Below are 19,263 nucleotides of genomic sequence, written 5' to 3' on the forward strand. Positions count from 1 at the left end.
CGAAACACGCTCTCTTGCTGCTTTTAATGGCTTTGTTAAGGGCCAATTTCGCAGCTCGAAACACTTCACGGCGGTTCTCTCTTGCATCCTCGGTGCGAGCTCTTTGCATCCTACGTCTAGCTCTGAGGCAGGCTGACCGTAGAGCTGCAATCTCGGCACTCCACCAGTATACCGGGCATCTACCGTTTCCTGGCAGTGTTTTTCTCGGCATAGTGGCGTCGCACGCGCGTGATAGAACAGCTACCAGCGCATCCCCGCTTAAACTGTCGGTGTTGGCCTACAGTCCCAGGGCCGCGGTGAAAGCTTCGCTGTCAAAGTGATTGGACTTCCACCCGCGTACCTGACAGGGATCTCCCGCCCTCGGATGCTGCACACCATAGTTGATCTTAAAGCGGATTGCTAAATGATCGCTATGGGTGTAGCCTTCGTCTACCCTCCATTCCATGCCTGGAGCCAGACTCGGGCTGGCAAATGTTAGGTCAATCCACGCCTCCACTCCGTTTCTACGGAATGTACTAGCGGAGCCATTATTAGCTAGCACAGTATCGAGTTTCGCAAGCGCCTCCATTAGCGCTTGACCCTTGCTATTTGTACAGCGGCTGCCCCACTCCACTGCCCAAGCGTTAAAGTCTCCCGCTATGACTACCGGTTTCCGGCCCACTAGGTCCGACGAGAGCCAGTCGATCATCTGGTTGAACTGTTCTATTGGCCACCTTGGTGGGGCGTAGCAGCTGCAATAGAACACACCATTGATCTTGGCAATCGCCACACCCTCGGCGGAGGGGTGTATTACCTCTTGAACCGGGAACCGTCCCGTTGTACAGATTGCCACCATTCCACCCATCCGACACCCAATTGCCGTTGTAGGCAGGGATGCGGTACGGGTCTGATAAGAGGGCGACATCTGTCCTCGACTCCGAGACCGACTGCCACAGCAGCTGTTGGGCTGCTGCACAATGGTTAAGATTTAGCTGTGTGACGTTCACGGCTTCTTCTTATTTAACTCACCGAAGGGACACGAAGGTCCGCCCATAGCATGTTTATGGGCTTGCTTCTTAGCGGTGAAGATAAGGCACTTGTGTGCCTTAGTGCAACCCCGCTCTTTATGTCCCTCCTCGCCGCAGCGACGACATAGTTTGCTCCTATCTATGCCCTTGCACTCGTAGGCTTTGTGGCCGGACTCAAGGCACCGATAGCACCTATCCACTGAAGGCGGCTGGGGTATGCTAATAGGGCATACCAACCAGCCGATCTTCAGCTTCCCTTTCTCGGTTACCTTTTTGGCATCCGCCTTCAGTAGCCTGAGGTAGGCTACTTGGGTGCCAGAGGGTCCATCTCTCAATCGCACAGAGGCCCGCTCGATGGTGACGTCGCAATGTTCCTTAACGGCTGCGACGACGTCTTCTGCGGTCGTGAACTCGTCCAGATGCTTGCACTGGAGAGTCATTTCCGCCCCTAGCGACCTGACTTGAGCGCCCTCACCAAGGACCTCTTGGGCCAAGGCCTTGTATACCGCACCAGATTGTGCGCCTCGCTTCAGCACCAGAAGCATTTCTCCCGTGTTGGTGCGTCTCACGCTACGCACATCTTGCCCAAGGGCCGAAAGGCTTTCGGCCGCCTTCATCGACTTTTGGACATCGGCATATTTGTCCTTGTTGGTTTTCAACCACAAGGCCTCGCCTCTGTCCTTGGCCTTCTTCGCGGGCCGCGGTACCTCCGGTGTCGGTGCCGGCTTCTTCTTGATGACCAGCGTCCAGGGGTTTGGGCCCCCCTGCCCCGGTCGCGCCGGGTTGCTGGTACCAACGCACTGCTCAGCGAGGTCACTCTCGCCCTCGCTTACCTCGCCCAGACGGCGTTTGACCTTGACGGTTGCACGCCGTGTGGTGTCGCTTTTTGCACCCTCGCCTGGCGACTTCCTACTGGGACATTGGGTGGTCTACCTCGGGCCCGAAGGGGATTCTTTAACTGAGACCTGGCGTCCAAATACCCGGCGCATACCCAGACAACGTGCTCGATGTCGTGATAGCCCTCGTCACAAGCGCACAGACTACTCTCCGCAAGCCCGATACACCGCAAATGCGCATCTAAGGTGTAGTGGTTGGACATAAGTCGGGACATTACACGAATAAAATCCCAACCCACATCCATCCCCCTGAACCAAGGCTTCGTTGATACCTTTGGGATAATGGAATGTAGCCATCGTCCAAGTTCACCATTGATCCACGAGGTTTGCCAGCTGTTGAGTGTCCTCTTACGACAAATACTAAAAAATTCGTTGAAGCAGATTGGTATTTCGTATATGGCACCATTTAATGCGCCCACATTTGCTAATGAGTCGGCCTTTTCATTGTCCGGGATAGAGCAATGAGAGGGGACCCAAACAAAGGTAATCTGATAAGATTTTTCAGATAACGTACACAAAGACTCCCGTATCTTCCCCAAGAAATATGGGAATTGTTTTTTGGGCTTCATTGCACGAAGAGCCTCGATAGAGCTGAGGCTGTCCGAAATGATGAAGTAGTGATCTGTGAGCAGAGTGTCGATGATCCCAAGGGTGTACTGAATTGCAGCTAACTCTGCGACGTAAACTGAAGCGGGATCATTGAGCTTGAATGAAGCGGCGATAGTATTGTAGAAGATACCGAAGCCAGTGGACCCATCGAGATTTGATCCGTCAGTGTAGAACATTTTGTCACAGTCGACTTCTCGGAATTTATTATAAAATATATTGGGGATCACTTGCGGGCGTATATGGTCCGGGATTCCACGAATCTCTTCCTTCACGGATGTGTCGAAGAATACAGTAGAATCAGAAGTCTCTAGGAAACGAACACGGTTGGGAGTATATGAAGAAGGATTAATGCTCTGTGCCATGTAGTCTAAGTACATGGCCATAAATCGGGTTTGAGAATTAAGCTCGACGAGCCTATCGAAGTTTTCAATCACCAACGGGTTCAGAATGTCGCATCGGATGAGCAATCGATATGAGATATCCCAAAAGCGATTTTTTAGCGGAAGAACGCCCACCAGCACTTCGAGACTCATCGTATGGGTCGAGTGCATGCAACCCAAGGCAATGCGCAAGCAACGACACTGGATTCGCTCCAGTTTGATGAAGCGTATGTTCTCAGCGGAGCGGAAACAGAAACACCCGTACTCCATCAACGACAATATCGTTGTTTGGTATAACCTGATCAGGTCTCCTGGGTGGGCACCCCACCATGTTCCAGTTATTGTTCGGAGAGAATTGATCCTTTGTTGGCATTTCTGTTTCAGATACCTAATGTGACATCCCCAGGTACCTTTAGAGTCGAACCAGACCCCGAAATATTTAAATGTGAAAACCTGATTCATCGTTGCATCCATTAATATAAGCTGGAGTTGCGCCGGCTCATGCTTCCTAGAAAAAACAACCAACTCAGTTTTCTCCGTGGAGAACTCAATACCCAGCTGAAGAGCCCAAGCAGACAAATTGTCCAAGGTATTTTGTAATGGTCCTTGCAAGTCGGCAGCTTTGGGTCCTGTAACAGAGACGACCTCGTCGTCTGCAAGTTGCCTTAGTGTGCATGAATTGGCAAGACAATCGTCAATGTCATTCACGTAGAAATTGTAGAGCAGGGGACTTAGACATGAGCCCTGGGGAAGACCCATGTAGCTAAATCGCGATGTTGTTAAATCGCCATGCGAAAAGTGCATGTGCTTTTCAGACAACAGGTTTAGCAAAAAGTTATTTAAAATTGGTGAAAGACCATGCTGGTGCAGCTTCTCTGCAAGAATGTTGATAGAAACTGAGTCAAAAGCTTCCTTAATATCCAAGAAGACTGATGCCATCTGCTCTTTGTTAGCATAGGCTTTCTGTAGAAAGCAATGAAAGACAATCGTTCGTCCCTTTGCCTTTGCGGAACCCAAATTGTGTATCTGCCAGCAAGCCATTTGCTTCAACCCAATTGTCGAGGCGAAACAAGATCATTTTCTCGAACAACTTCCGAATACAGGACAGCATTGCAATCGGCCGATACGAGTTGTTGTCGGAGGCTGGTTTTCCTAGTTTTTGGATTTCGATGCCCTTCACTTGCCTCCAGTCATGAGGGACAATGTTACCCTCAAGAAAGTTTCTTGAATAAAATGAATAAATAAATTCAACAAGCGCCTTTTTGCAATATCAGGCAGATTCTTCAGCAAGTTGAATTTGATTCTGTCTAACCCTGGGGCGTTATTGCTGCATGATAAGAGAGCATGTGAAAACTCCACCATCAGATCTTCTTGGCGAAAGCGAATATCCAACGGTTTGAATATTCCACGTTCTCGTTGGTACTATTACGGTTACGCATACTTCGAGCCGTACCCCAAAGAGTGCTTATCGCTGTTTCTCTCGTTAACCCGTCGAAGAACCGGCGCCAATAACTGCGTTTTTTGGCTTTCATTAGACTCTTCATTCTCCTTTCTAACGACGCGTACTGTTGATAGCTAGCGGGTAACCCGTCTTCCCGGAAGGCCTTATATGCAGTGGACTTTTCCGCGTGCCATCTGGCGACCGAGGTCATCCTGGTGCGCCCGCGGGCTCCCCTATTTCCACGTAGCTCAAAGCACTCCTCATCTTCCCGAATGACCAGCCCGACTGGCATCATGCTCGCTATCACGCAGGATGCATCGTGTGATACCGTGCGGTAGGCAGATATCACTCTGAGGCACATCACGCGGTAGGTGCTCTCCAGTTTCTGTAGGTAACTGGTTACCCTCAGTGCTCTTGACCATGACGGGCCGCCGTACCTGAGGATAGATACGGCAACGCCTGCCAGTAACCTACGTCTACTGGCGCACACCTTTGAGCTGTTGGACATCATTCTCGATAGAGCCGCAACAACAGTCGTCGCTCTCTTGCACGTATAGTCGACATGGCTGCCGAAGGTCAGCTTGTCGTCTATAATGACTCCGAGAGACTTCAGACTTCGCTGTGAAGTGATCGCGACTTCTCCCACATGGATAACTGCATGTTGTGCTGACTTGCGGTTGTTGACGATAACTACCTCCGTCTTAGGATGAGCGAGCTCCAGGCCTCTCGCGCTCATCCATTCCCGCACCGTGCTGATCGCGTGTTCTGCGGTTAGTTCTACCTCAGGAATTGACTCCCCGTAGACCTCCAAGGTTACGTCGTCAGCAAAGCCGACGATCTTGACTCCAGGAGGCAACTTCAGTCTCAGAACCCCGTCATACATGAGGTTCCATAGCACCGGGCCTAGGATCGAGCCCTGCGGGACTCCGGCGGTAATCGGAACCCTTTTCTGACCGGCATCGGTCTCGTATAGCAGTACGCGGTTCTGGAAGTAACTTTCCAAGATGCGATACAGACCCACCGGTAGGCAAAGCCGGTGTAACGAGAGCGCGATGGCATCCCAGCTTGCGCTGTTGAATGTGTTCTTCGCGTCGAGTGTCACTAACGCACAGTATCGAATATCTCGCCTTTTTCGTTGGATCGCTATCTCGGCAGTATTTATCACTGAGTTGAGAGCGTCCACTGTGGACTTACCCTTCCGAAAGCCAAACTGGTTGCTTGACAGACCGTCCGTACCTTCCGCGTACGGGGTGAGCCTGTTGAGGATGATCCTCTCAAGCAGTTTGCCAGTCGTGTCGATCAGACAGATTGGTCTGTACGCCGATGGGTCGCCTGGCGGCTTTCCAGGCTTCGGCAACAGCACCAATTTCTGCCTTTTCCATCTATCGGGGAAACGGCACTCGTCAAGGCATCTCTGCATAGCTAGCCTGAACATGTTCGGGTTCGCTATGATCGCTGCCTTGAGAGCGTTGTTTGGAACTCCATCCGGCCCTGGAGCTTTGTTCATTGCTAGGGATTTAGCCACTGCGAGTAGTTCTTCATTCGTCACTGGAGCCACCATTTCGACCGTGCCCGCACTGTCTCGTAGTGCAGGTGGCCAGGGGCTTGTGGCTCGAGACGGGAAAAGTACTTCGATAATCGTTGCCAACCGGTCCGGAGACCGTTCTGGGGGTGAGGAGCCTCCTTTGGTCTTGGCCATCACAATCCGGAAGGCGTCACCCCACGGATTCGCGTTGGCACTCTCACACAGGTTGTCGAAACACGCTCTCTTGCGGCTTTTAATAGCCTTGTTAAGGGCCAATTTCGCAGCTCGAAACACTTCACGGCGGTTCTCTCTTGCATCCTCGGTGCGAGCTCTTTGCATCCTACGTCTAGCTCTGAGGCAGGCTGACCGTAGAGCTGCAATCTCGGCACTCCACCAGTATACCGGGCATCTACCGTTTCTTGGCAGTGTTTTTCTCGGCATAGTGGCGTCGCACGCGCGTGATAGAACAGCTACCAGCGCATCCCCGCTTAGACTGTCGGTGTTGGCCTCCAGTCCCAGGGCCGCGGTGAAAGCTTCGCTGCCGAAGTGATTGGACTTCCACCCGCGTACCTGACAGGGATCTCCCGCCCTCGGATGCTGCACACCATAGTTGATCTTAAAGCGGATTGCTAAATGATCGCTATGGGTGTAGCCTTCGTCTACCCTCCATTCCATGCCTGGAGCTAGACTCGGGCTGGCAAATGTTAGGTCAATCCACGCCTCCACTCCGTTTCTACGGAATGTACTAGCGGAGCCATTATTAGCTAGCACAGTATCGAGTTTCGCAAGCGCTTCCATTAGCCTTTTTTTTACAATGGAGAAGACCTTTATGTCCTAGCCCAGTACACGTGCTAACGGTAGGGTCCAATCTACCACACTGGGTGCACTGGGGGCGTGTCGGACTCGAATGGTGACCAGCCATTAATACCGACTAAACTCCATTGGGCTCCGCCATCATTCCTCCCAGGAACTACCTCTCGGTATTACTTCTGGGGGGATGGCTGTACTGAATGTACTCATTCACTCTCACTCACGCGATCATACATCCTGTATGAGGCTTACTTGGGTGCTCTCTCAATCACACTTTGATTCACTCTCAAACACTCCCACATGAGGTTGACTTTTGTGCTCACCTTTTACGTTCCATGCGAGGCTGACTTGTGTGCTCACCTTACTCATTCCTTGCTAGGCTTACTTTTGTGCTCGCCCTACCCATCCATGTGAGGCTGACTTGGGTGCTCACCCTATCACCTGATTCACTCTCAATCGTGCCACTCTATTGTACCTTTGTCACTCCCTCTGGCATCCCATGTGGGACATTTTTCTTAGGCCCCACTTCTGACATACCATGCGAGGCTGACTTTTGTGCTCACCTTTTTCATTCCTTGCTAGGCTGACTTTTGTGCTAGCCTCTACCAACCTGTGAGGCTGACTTTTATGCTCACCCTTAACATGCAGTGTGAGACTGACTTGGATGCTCACCCTTTCACTCCTCTGCCACGCCATGAGGCATCGATAGCTTAGTTCCAACATACTACGCTACGACCCTCCCGTCTTGGCATGAGGCAGTCCACTTATACGCCTATACACTCACTCTTCTGTCTTGCTTCGGGGTGGCTGGGTTTACCCCTTACGCGGTTGCCATTCGCTGCGCCAACCTGCCTCGGCATGAACAGACCATTCACTCTCTTATTTTGCGCTTGGCCTTTTTCGCTCCAGCTAACCAATCACTAGTTAGCCGTGCCCGTCGTCTGCTGCTCGGTTCGCCAGATTACCTGTAGCCTACTGGCAATCTGGACGGTAGCAGCCGAGACTGCGTTCCACTTCTCCACCGTTTGACACATCCGCTGAATAAGGGTATCCGGGGTTGTGTCCCAGCCACAGACGTCAAGCATTGCTCTTCTTTCGACGTCGAACCGATGACATACGAACAGTATGTGTTCGGCAGTTTCATCTACACCTGGGCAGTCCGGGCAGACTGGGACCTCCGCGTGCCCGAACCTGTGGAGGTACTGTCGGAAACAGCCATGGCCTGACAGGAATTGTGTCAGGTGGAAGTGAACTTCCCCATGGGGTCTTCCCACCCAGCTCGATATGCTAGGTATCAGCCGGTGGGTCCACCTACCTTGCGAGGAGTTGTCCCACTCACGCTGCCATCTGGCGACCGAGGTCACCCTGGTGCGCTCGCGGGCTCCTCTATTTCCACGTAGCTCAAAGCACTCCTCATCTTCCCGAATGACCAGCCCGACTGGCATCATGCTCGCTATCACGCAGGATGCATCGTGTGAGACCGTGCGGTAGGCAGATATCACTCTGAGGCACATCACGCGGTAGGTGCTCTCCAGTTTCTGTAGGTAACTGGTTACCCTCAGTGCTCTTGACCATGACGGGCCGCCGTACCTGAGGATAGATACGGCAACGCCTGCCAGTAACCTACGTCTACTGGCGCACACCTTTGAGCTGTTGGACATCATTCTCGATAGTGCCGCAACAGCAGTCGACGCTCTCTTGCACGTATAGTCGACATGGCTGCCGAAGGTCAGCTTGTCATCTATAATGACTCCGAGAGACTTCAGACTTCGCTGTGAAGTGATCGCGACTTCTCCCACATGGATAACTGCATGTTGTGTCGATTTGCGGTTGTTGACGATAACTACCTCCGTCTTATGATGAGCGAGCTCCAGGCCTCTCGCGCTCATCCATTCCTCCACCGTGCTAATCGCGTGTTCTGCGGTTAGTTTTATCTCAGGAATTGACTCCCCGTAGACCTCCAAGGTTACGTCGTCGGCAAAGCCGACGATCTTGACCCCAGGAGGGAACTTCAGTCTCAGAACCCCGTCATACATGAGGTTCCATAGCACCGGGCCTAGGATCGAGCCCTGCGGGACTCCGGCGGTAATCGGAACCCTTTTCTGACCGGCATCGGTCTCGTATACCAGTACGCGGTTTTGGAAGTAACTTTCCAGGATCCGGTACAGACCCACCGGTAGGCTAAGCCGGTGTAACGAGAGCGCGATGGCATCCCAGCTTGCGCTGTTAAATGCGTTCTTCACGTCAAGTGTCTCTAACGCACAGTATCGAATACCTCGCCTTTTTCGTTGGATCGCTATCTCGGCAGTATTTATCACTGAGTTGAGAGCGTCCACTGTGGACTTACCCTTCCGAAAGCCAAACTGGTTGCTTGACAGACCGTCCGTACCTTCCGCGTACGGGGTGAGCCTGTTGAGGATGATCCTCTCAAGCAGTTTGCCAGTCGTGTCTATCAGACAGATTGGTCTGTACGCCGATGGGTCGCCTGGCGGCTTCCCGGGCTTCGGCAACAGCACCAGTTTCTGCCTTTTCCATCTATCGGGGAAACGGCACTCGTCAAGGCATCTCTGCATAGCTAGCCTGAACATGTTCGGGTTCGCTATGATCGCTGCCTTGAGAGCGTTGTTCGGAACTCCATCCGGCCCTGGAGCTTTGTTCATTGCTAGGGATTTAGCCACTGCGAGTAGTTCTTCATTCGTCACTGGAGCCACCATTTCGACCGTGCCCGCACTGTCTCGTAGTGCAGGTGGCCAGGGGCTTGTGGCTCGAGACGGGAAGAGTACTTCGATAATCGTTGCCAACCGGTCCGGAGACCGTTCTGGGGGTGAGGAGCCCCCTTTGGTCTTGGCCATCACAATCCGGTAGGCGTCACCCCACGGATTCGCGTTGGCACTCTCACACAGGTTGTCGAAACACGCTCTCTTGCTGCTCTTAATAGCCTTGTTAAGGGCCAATTTCGCAGCTCGAAACACTTCACGGCGGTTCTCTCTTGCATCCTCGGTGCGAGCTCTTTGCATCCTACGTCTAGCTCTGAGGCAGGCTGACCGTAGAGCTGCAATCTCGGCACTCCACCAGTATACCGGGCATCTACCGTTTCTTGGCAGTGTTTTTCTCGGCATAGTGGCGTCGCACGCGCGTGATAGAACAGCTACCAGCGCATCCCCGCTTAGACTGTCGGTGTTGGCCTCCAGTCCCAGGGCCGCGGTGAAAGCTTCGCTGTCGAAGTGATTGGACTTCCACCCGCGTACCTGACAGGGATCTCCCACCCTCGGATGCTGCACACCATAGTTGATCTTAAAGCGGATTGCTAAGTGATCGCTATGGGTGTAGCCTTCGTCTACCCTCCATTCCATGCCTGGAGCCAGACTCGGGCTGGCAAAGGTCAAATCAATCCACGCTTCCACTCCGTTTCTACGGAATGTACTAGCGGAGCCATCATTAGCTAGCACAGTATCGAGTTTCGCAAACGCTTCCATTAGCGCTTGACCCCTGCTATTTGTACAGCGGCTGCCCCACTCCACTGCCTAAGCGTTAAAGTCTCCCGCTATTACTACCGGTTTCCGGCCCACGAAGTCCGACGAGAGCCTGTCGATCATCTGGTAGAACTGTTCTATTGGCCACCTTGGTGGGGCGTAGCAGCTGCAATAGAACACACCATTGATCTTGGCAATCGCCACACCCTCGGCGGAGGGGTGTATTACCTCTTGAACCGGGAACCTTCCCGTTGTACAGATTGCCACCGTTCCAGACCCGTCCGACACCCAATTGCCGTTGCCGGCAGGGATACTGTACGGGTCTGATAAGAGGGCGACATCTGTCCTCGACTCCGAGACCGACTGCCACAGCAGCTGTTGGGCTGCTGCACCATGGTTAAGATTTAGCTGTGTGACTCTCACGGCTTCTTCTTATTTAACTCGCCGAAGGGACACGAAGGTCCGCCCATAGCATATTTATGGGCTTGCTTCTTAGCGGTGCAGATAAGGCACTTATATGCCTTAGTGCACCCCCGCTCTTTATGTCCCTCCTCGCCGCAGCGACGACATAGCTTGCTCCTATCTATGCCTTTACATTCGTATGCTTTATGGCCGGATTCGAGGCACCGATAGCACCTATCCACTGAAGGCGGCTGGGGTATACTAATAGGGCATACCGACCAGCCGATCTTCAGCTTCCCTTTCTCGGTTACCTTTTTGGCATCCGCATTCAGTAGCCTGAGGTAGGCTACTTGGGTGCCAGAGGGTCCGTCTCTCAATCGCACAGAGGCCCGCTCGATTGTGACGCCGCAGTGCTCCTTGACGGCTGCGACGACGTCTTCTGCGGTCGTGAACTCGTCCAAGTGCTTGCACTGGAGAGTTGTTTCCGCACCTAGCGACCTGATTTGGGCGCCCTCACCAAGGACCTCTTGGGCCAAGGCCTTATATACTGCACTTGATTGTGCGCCTCGCTTCAGCACCAGGAGCATCTCTCCCGTGTTGGTGCGTCTTACGTTACGCACATCCTGCCCAAGGGCCGAGAGACTTTCGGCCGCCTTCATCGATTTAAGGACATCGGCGTATTTGTCCTTGTCGGTTTTTAACCACAAGGCTTCGCCTCTGTCCTTGGCCTTCCTCGCAGGCCGCGGTACCTCCGGTTTCGGTGCCGGCTTTTTCTTGGTGACCAGAGTCCAGGGGTTTGGGCCCCCCTGCCCCGGTCGTGCCGGGTTGCTGGTACCATCGCTCTCCACAGCGAGGTCACTCTCGCCCTCGCTTACCTCACCCAGGCGGCGTTTGACCTTGACGGTTGCACGCCGAGTGGTGTCGGTTTTGGCACCCTCGCCTGGCGACTTCCTAGGGCGCTTCGCATTCGATGCCGTCTTGCGATTGCCCTTTCCTTTTCCCTTCGAGGGGAACTCGGTCGCCGCTCCGATCGACGTGGCTGCTCCGTAGAAGGTAAAGGCCACTGTCTGTGAACCTCTATCGACCTTCTATTCCTTTCCTATTGGAGGCCACTGTCTGGGTTTCTCTGTCGGGCCTCTCCCGACATTCCACCCTCTCAACATATGCCTGCTGTTCCTGTCTTGCGACACGAACAGCTTTCCGGAGCTCCAGGAGGCTCAACTTCAACTCCTTGGCCATATTCTGCTTTCCGCTAGCGAAGTCGATTATAGAATCGAGTTGCTTCGCTAATTTGCGCATCGCAGATATTGGCACCTCCGATGCATTTGTAGAGTTATTTCCTACCGCCGCTGGGGGGTCACTGGTGCTTTCGGATGCAGCACTCATCGCTCCACTACTCTCCCCACGGGGGGGAGACCTCGCCAAACCACCTCTAGCGAAGGGGTTTGGCACCTCCGTCTGTTTGTTTTTATTTTTGTTTATCTCCATGTATAGTCCCACGAGTAGCGCGAGAAATATATGTCCGCCACGCCAGAGCTCCGCATTAGCGTGGTAAGGGATGCTTACTGTGGGGGTTGCCCAGGTACCCCACAGGCTCCGTTAACGATCGAGCATCTTTTTCACCCCCTCGATCACTCATCCCTCGGCACGGGTCGCTTCACGCCTTGGAATTGGGGTTATGCCCTACCTTGCTTTACGTGGTGATCTCGGCCCGGATCACCACAACCATCCTCCTTTACCAGGGCTTTGGACCTGTAGCTCTGGTTCTCAATAGTTCCATGTACGTATGTTATTACAGACGTGCTACTATTGAGATCCGTCATTCGCTAGCGGAGTTTTCCATTAGCCCTTGACCCCTGCTATTTGTACAGCGGCTGCCCCACTCCACTGCCCAAGCGTTAAAGTCTCCCGCTATGACTACCGGTTTCCGGCCCACTAGGTCCGACGAGAGCCTGTCGATCATCTGGTAGAACTGTTCTATTGGCCACCTTGCACAGTGGTCCCCCATAGGCCAATAATACAAAAAAAAATATTTCGGCGAAGACGTGTTTTTATCTTGCGATTACATCGTTCTGTATGTATATTTTATAGTTTCATAATTAATTTTGTCAATACTGAACTGGTTTTCTTAGTATATAGAAGAATGCATAGGGTGGCTCGTTATTTACCGATAATGTAAATAATATCGATAATCGATAGCTCACGAGAAAAATGTTTTTGTCGATCTGTAATTTTTAAAATTCAATTTTTTTTCAGATAACATTACTACTAGCTTTGTATTAAATGATAATTTTCAGTTTTTGGAGTGTAAGGAGAGTAGAAATATGAGTTTATTTGTATATGTAATAGAAAAATTAACCTAAAAATTTTCAATATGACTTTAACTGACTTTGTCCCTCGATATCCTTCCCGAACTTCTTTTCAAAATGGTCGTCAGACGTTCCACTTTCACTTAAACTAGGTTTCAGCAGCGCATCTCTGCGCCCAGAATGCCTAGAAAATCTAAGATGTTGTACATGTTTAACGGGATAAGGCAAGACGAAAAACTTTATATCAGATTGTCAAATTATATTACGATAATAATTACTACTGATCTCGAAACTATATAGCTTCTTTATTATTTTCCCAAAATTTCTTATCGATCGAATTATTAGAACTTGAGTTATATCGCTTTATTTGACTCTTCTCTTTGAAACACATGTCACTACGGAATATTTGATGTACGAGGCAAATGTCTCACTCCAATTCGTATTACAACTAAGTTCTGAAGTACAAGTAGTATTTCTCCCTTTTAAAATAGCTGGTACTCGGAGTTTTTTTATTGTGGGATAATTTTTATTGTAGGAAAACACATTGGTTGTTCACGAAAACCATCATTTTAAAGGAAAGAAATACACGATTTATTTAAAATTCGATATATTATGCTCACCGAAGACGATATCATAATATGTGCGTTCAGGTGCAGAAGCTACAATTTAGAGAACTTTCAATGAATAACTATTCCTTTTTTACCAGCGCTGCACAACTTGTACTATTCGATACTAAAAAAAATTCTGGAGCAAAAAAAGTAAATGTGAATCTTAATGTAATAAGAAAACCCGTATTACACTGTTAGGTGGATATAACCAATTTTTTATAGCGAAATTTGAATTCTGCGACCCAAATTTACTATAGAAATGCAGTTATGTATCAAAATTTGCATTAAATATATTTATGACCGCCTCTCTTAAAGAATGGAACCACTGTGCCTTGGTGGGGCGTAGCAGCTGCAATAGAACACACCATTGATCTTGGCAATCGCCACACCCTCGGCGGAGGGGTGTTACCTCTTGAACCGAGAACCGGTCTTTATGTCCCTCCTCGCCGCAGCGACGACATAGTTTGCTCCTATCTATGCCCTTGCACTCGTAGGCTTTGTGGCCGGACTCAAGGCACCGATAGCACCTATCCACTGATGGCGGCTGGGGTATACTAATAGGGCATACCGACCAGCCGATCTTCAACTTCCCTTTCTCGGTTACCTTTTTGGCATCCGCCTTCAGTAGCCTGAGGTAGGCTACTTGGGTGCCAGAGGGTCCATCTCTCAATCGCACAGAGGCCCGCTCGATTGTGACGTCGCAATGTTCCTTAACGGCTGCGACGACGTCTTCTGCGGTCGTGAACTCGTCCAGATGCTTGCACTGGAGAGTCATTTCCGCCCCTAGCGACCTGACTTGGGCGCCTTCTCCAAGGACCTCTTGGGCCAAGCATTTCTCCCGTGTTGGTGTGTCTCACGCCACGCACATCTTGCCCAAGGGCCGAAAGGCTTTCGGCCGCCTTCATCGACTTTAGAACATCGGCATATTTGTCCTTGTCGGTTTTTAACCACAAGGCCTCGCCTCTGTCCTTGGCCTTCTTCGCGGGCCGCGGTACCTCCGGTGTCGGTGCCGGCTTCTTCCTGGTGACCAGCGTCCAGGGGTTTGGGCCCCCCTGCCCCGGTCGCGCCGGGTTGCTGGTACCAACACTCTGCTCAGCGAGGTCACTCTCGCCCTCGCTTACCTCGCCCAAACGGCGTTTGACCTTAACGGTTGCACGCCGTGTGGTGTCGCTTTTTGCACCCTCGCCTGGCGACTTCCTAGGGCGCTTCGCGTTCGACGCCGTCTTGCGATTGCCCTTGCCCTTGCTTTTTCCCTTTGAGGGGAACTCGGCCGCCGCTTCAAGCGACGTGGCTGCTCCATAGAAGGTGAAGGGCACTGTCTGAGTGCCCGTATCGACCATCTCTGTTCCCTCCTTCTTGGAGGCCACTGTCTGGGTTTCTCTGTCAGACTTCTCCCGACATTCCACCCTCTTGGCATAAGCCTGCTGTTTATGTCTTGCGACACGAACAGTTTGTCGGAGCTCCAGGAGACTCTGTTTTAACTCCTTGCTTATGTTTTGCTTTGCGCTAGTGTACTCGATTATTGCATCGAGCTGCTCTACCACTTTGCGCATCGCCGATAATGGCCCGTCCGGTGCGTTGGTAGGGCTATTGCCTACCGCTGCTGGCGGGTCACTGGTGCTTTCAGATGCAGCACTCATCGCTCCACTACTCTCCCCACGGGGGGAGACCTCGCCAAACCACCTCTAGCGAAGGGGTTTGGCACCTCCGACTGTTTATTTTTATTTTTTGTTAACTCCATGTAAAATCCCACGAGTAGCGCGAGAATAGATGTCCGCCACGCTAGAGCTCCGCATTAACGTGGTAAGGGACGCTTACTGTGGGGGTTGCCCCGGTACCCCACAGGCTCCGTTAACGATCGAGCATCTTTTTCACCCCCTCGATCACTCATCCCTCGGCACGGGTCGCTTCACGCCTTGGAACTGGGGTTATGACCTACCTTGCTTTACGTGGTGACCTCGGCCCAGATCATCACAACCATCCTCCTTTACCAGGGCTTTGGACCTGTAGCTCTGGTTCTCAATAGTTCCATGTACGTATATTATTACAGACATGCCACTATTGAGATCCGTCATTCGCTAGCGGAGATAAAAAAAGCCAACGACACGCGACGTTCCCAAGCGGTCACCTATCCAAGTACTAATCGCGCCCGATGTTGCTTAACTTCGGTCATCGGACGAGAACCGGTGTTTTCAACATGGTATGGTCGTTGACCATTAGCGCTTGACCCTTGCTATTTGTACAGCGGCTGCCCCACTCCACTGCCCAAGCGTTAAAGTCTCCCGCTATGACTACCGGTTTCCGGCCCACTAGGTCCGACGAGAGCCTGTCGATCATCTGGTTGAACTGTTCTATTGACCACCTTGGTGGGGCGTAGCAGCTGCAATAGAACACACCATTGATCTTGGCAATCGCCACACCCTCGGCGGAGGAGTGTATTACCTCTTGAACCGGGAACCGTCCCGTTGTACAGATTGCCACCATTCCAGACCCGTCCGACACCCAATTGCCCTTGCCGGCAGGGATGCGGTACGGGTCTGATAAGAGGGCGACATCTGTCCTCGACTCCGAGACCGACTGCCACAGCAGCTGTTGGGCTGCTGCACAATGGTTAAGATTTAGCTGTGTGACGTTCACGGCTTCTTCTTATTTAACTCACCGAAGGGACACGAAGGTCCGCCCATAGCATGTTTATGGGCTTGCTTCTTAGCGGTGCAGATAAGGCACTTGTGTGCCTTAGTGCACCTCCGCTCTTTATGTCCCTCCTCGCCGCAGCGACGACATAGTTTGCTCCTATCTATACCCTTGCACTCGTGGGCTTTGTGGCCGGACTCAAGGCACCGATAGCACCTATCCACTGAAGGCGGCTGGGGTATGCTAATAGGGCATACCGACCAGCCGATCTTCAGCTTCCCATTCTCGGTTACCTTTTTGGCATCCGCCTTCAGTAGCCTGAGGTAGGCTACTTGGGTGCCAGAGGGTCCATCTCTCAATCGCATAGAGGCCCGCTCGATGGTGACGTCGCAATGTTCCTTAACGGCTGCGACGACATCTTCTGCGGTCGTGAACTCGTCCAGATGCTTGCACTGGAGAGTCATTTCCGCCCCTAGCGACCTGACTTGGGCGCCCTCACCAAGGATCTCTTGGGCCAAGGCCTTGTATACCGCACTCGATTGTGCGCCTCACTTCAGCACCAGAAGCATTTCTCCCGTGTTGGTGCGTCTCACGCTACGCACATCTTGCCCAAGGGCCGAAAGGCTTTCGGCCGCCTTCATCGACTTTAGGACATCGGCATATTTGTCCTTGTCGGTTTTCAACCACAAGGCCTCGCCTCTGTCCTTGGCCTTCTTCGCGGGCCGCGGTACCTCCGGTGTCGGTGCCGGCTTCTTCTTGGTGACCAGCGTCCAGGGGTTTGGGCCCCTTGCCCCGGTCGCGCCGGGTTGCTGGTACCAACGCACTGCTCAGCGAGGTCACTCTCGCCCTCGGTTACCTCGCCCAAACGGCGTTTGACCTTAACGGTTGCACGCCGTGTGGTGTCGCTTTTTGCACCCTCGCCTGGCGACTTCCTACTGGGACATTGGGTGGTCTACCTCGGGCCCGAAGGGGATTCTTTAACTGAGACCTGGCGTCCAAATACCCGGCGCATACCCAGACAACGTGCTCGGTGTCGTGATAGCCCTCGTCACAAGCGCACAGACTACTCTCCGCAAGCCCAATACACCGCAAATGCGCATCTAAGGTGTAGTGGTTGGACATAAGTCGGGACATAACACGAATAAAATCCCAACCCACATCCATCCCCCTGAACCAAGGCTTCGTTGATACCTTTGGGATAATGGAATGTAGCCATCGTCCAAGTTCACCATTGCTCCACGAGGTTTGCCAGCTATTGAGTGTCCTCTGACGACAAATACTAAAAAATTCGTTGAAGCAGATTGGTCTTTCGTATATGGCACCATTTAAGGCGCCCACATTTGCTAATGAGTCGACCTTTTCATTGCCCGGGATAGAGCAATGAGAGGGGACCCAAACAAAGGTAATCTGATAAGATTTTTCAGATAACGTACACAAAGACTCCCGTATCTTCCCCAAGAAATATGGGAATTGTTTTTTGGGCTTCATCGCACGAAGAGCCTCGATAGAGCTGAGGCTGTCCGAAATGATGAAGTAGTGATCTGTGGGCAGAGTGTCGATGATCCCAAGGGTGTACTGAATTGCAGCTAACTCTGCGACGTAAACTGAAGCGGGATCATTGAGCTTGAATGAAGCGGTGATAGTATTGTTGAAGATACCGAAGCCAGTGGACCCATCGAGATTTGATCCGTCAGTGTAGAACATTTTGTTACAGTCGACTTCTCGGAATTTATTATAAAATATATTGGGGATCACTTGCGGGCGTATATGGTCCGGGATTCCACGAATCTCTTCCTTCACGGATGTGTCGAAGAATACAGTAGAATCAGAAGGCCACAAATCGGGTTGCATCGGATGAGCAATTCATCGTTGCTTGCTGATTCATCGTTGCATCCATTAATAGAAGCTAGAGTTGCGCCGGCTCACGCTTCCTAGAAAAAACAACCAACTCAGTTTTCTCCGTGGAGAACTCAATACCCAGCTGAAGAGCCCAAGCAGACAAATTGTCCAAGGTATTTTGTAATGGTCCTTGCAAGTCGGCAGCTTTGGGTCCTGTAACAGAGACGACCCCGTCGTCTGCAAGTTGCCTTAGCGTGCATGAATTGGCAAGACAATCGTCAATGTCATTCACGTAAAAATTGTAGAGCAGGGGACTTAGACATGAGCCCTGGGGAAGACCCATGTAGCTAAATCGCGATGTTGTTAAATCGCCATGCGAAAAGTGGATGTGTTTTCCAGATGACAGGTTTAGCAAAAAGTTATTTAAAATTGGTGAAAGACCATGCTGGTGCAGCTTCTCTGCAAGAATGTTGATAGAAACTGAGTCAAAAGCCTCCTTAATATCCAAGAAGACTGATGCCATCTGCTCTTTGTTAGCATAGGCTTTCTGTAGAAAGCAACGCAAGACAATCGTTCGTCCCTTTGCCTTTGCGGAACCCAAATTGTGTATCTGCCAGCAAGCCATTTGCTTCAACCCAATTGTCGAGGCGAAACAAGATCATTTTCTCGAACAACTTCCGAATACAGGACAGCATTGCAATCGGCCGATACGAGTTGTGGTCGGAGGCTGGTTTTCCTAGTTTTTGGATTTCGATGCCCTTCACTTGCCTCCAGTCATGAGGGACAATGTTACCCTCAAGAAACTTGTTAAATAAATTCAACAAGCGCCTTTTTGCAGTGTCAGGTAGATTCTTCAGCAAGTTGAATTTGATTCTGTCTATCCCTGGATCGTTATTGTTGCATGATAAGAGAGCATGTGAAAACTCCACCATCAGATCTTCTTGGCGAAAGCGAATATCCAACGGTTTGAATATTCCACGTTCTCGTTGGTACTATTACGGTTACGCATACGTCGAGCCGTACCCCAAAGAGTGCTCATCGCTGTTTCTCTCGTTAACCCGTCGAAGAACCGGCGCCAATAACTGCGTTTTTTTGGCTGACTCTTCATTCTCCTTTCTAACGACGCGTACTTTTGATAGCTAGCGGGTAACCCGTCTTCCCGGAAGGCCTTATATGCAGTGGACTTTTCCGCGTACAGCTCTGAGCACTCTTTATCCCACCACAGTGTAGGAGACCGTCCATGGGTATTCGCGCTGGGTACTGGCTTAGTCTGAGCTTGATTCGCACTGTCGAGAATCAAGCCATCCAAAAACCAGTATTCTTCCTCCGG

General features: G+C 51.5%; 1 protein-coding gene and 1 non-coding gene across 2 annotated transcripts in view; one reads left to right on the plus strand and one right to left on the minus strand.

Moving 5' to 3' along the window:
• The window catches only part of LOC131678308 (neuroligin-1-like), a 1,556,576-nt gene that overhangs the window by 151,355 nt on the left and 1,385,958 nt on the right, over positions 1 to 19,263 (plus strand). The window lies entirely within an intron of this gene.
• On the minus strand, positions 15,556 to 15,674 carry LOC131686395 (5S ribosomal RNA). Its single transcript, XR_009305073.1, has one exon. It is a non-coding gene; the product is annotated as a 5S ribosomal RNA (ribosomal RNA).

Source organism: Topomyia yanbarensis, chromosome 2, assembly GCF_030247195.1.
Source record: "Topomyia yanbarensis strain Yona2022 chromosome 2, ASM3024719v1, whole genome shotgun sequence".
In the NCBI taxonomy this organism is placed as follows: Eukaryota; Metazoa; Arthropoda; class Insecta; order Diptera; family Culicidae; genus Topomyia; species Topomyia yanbarensis.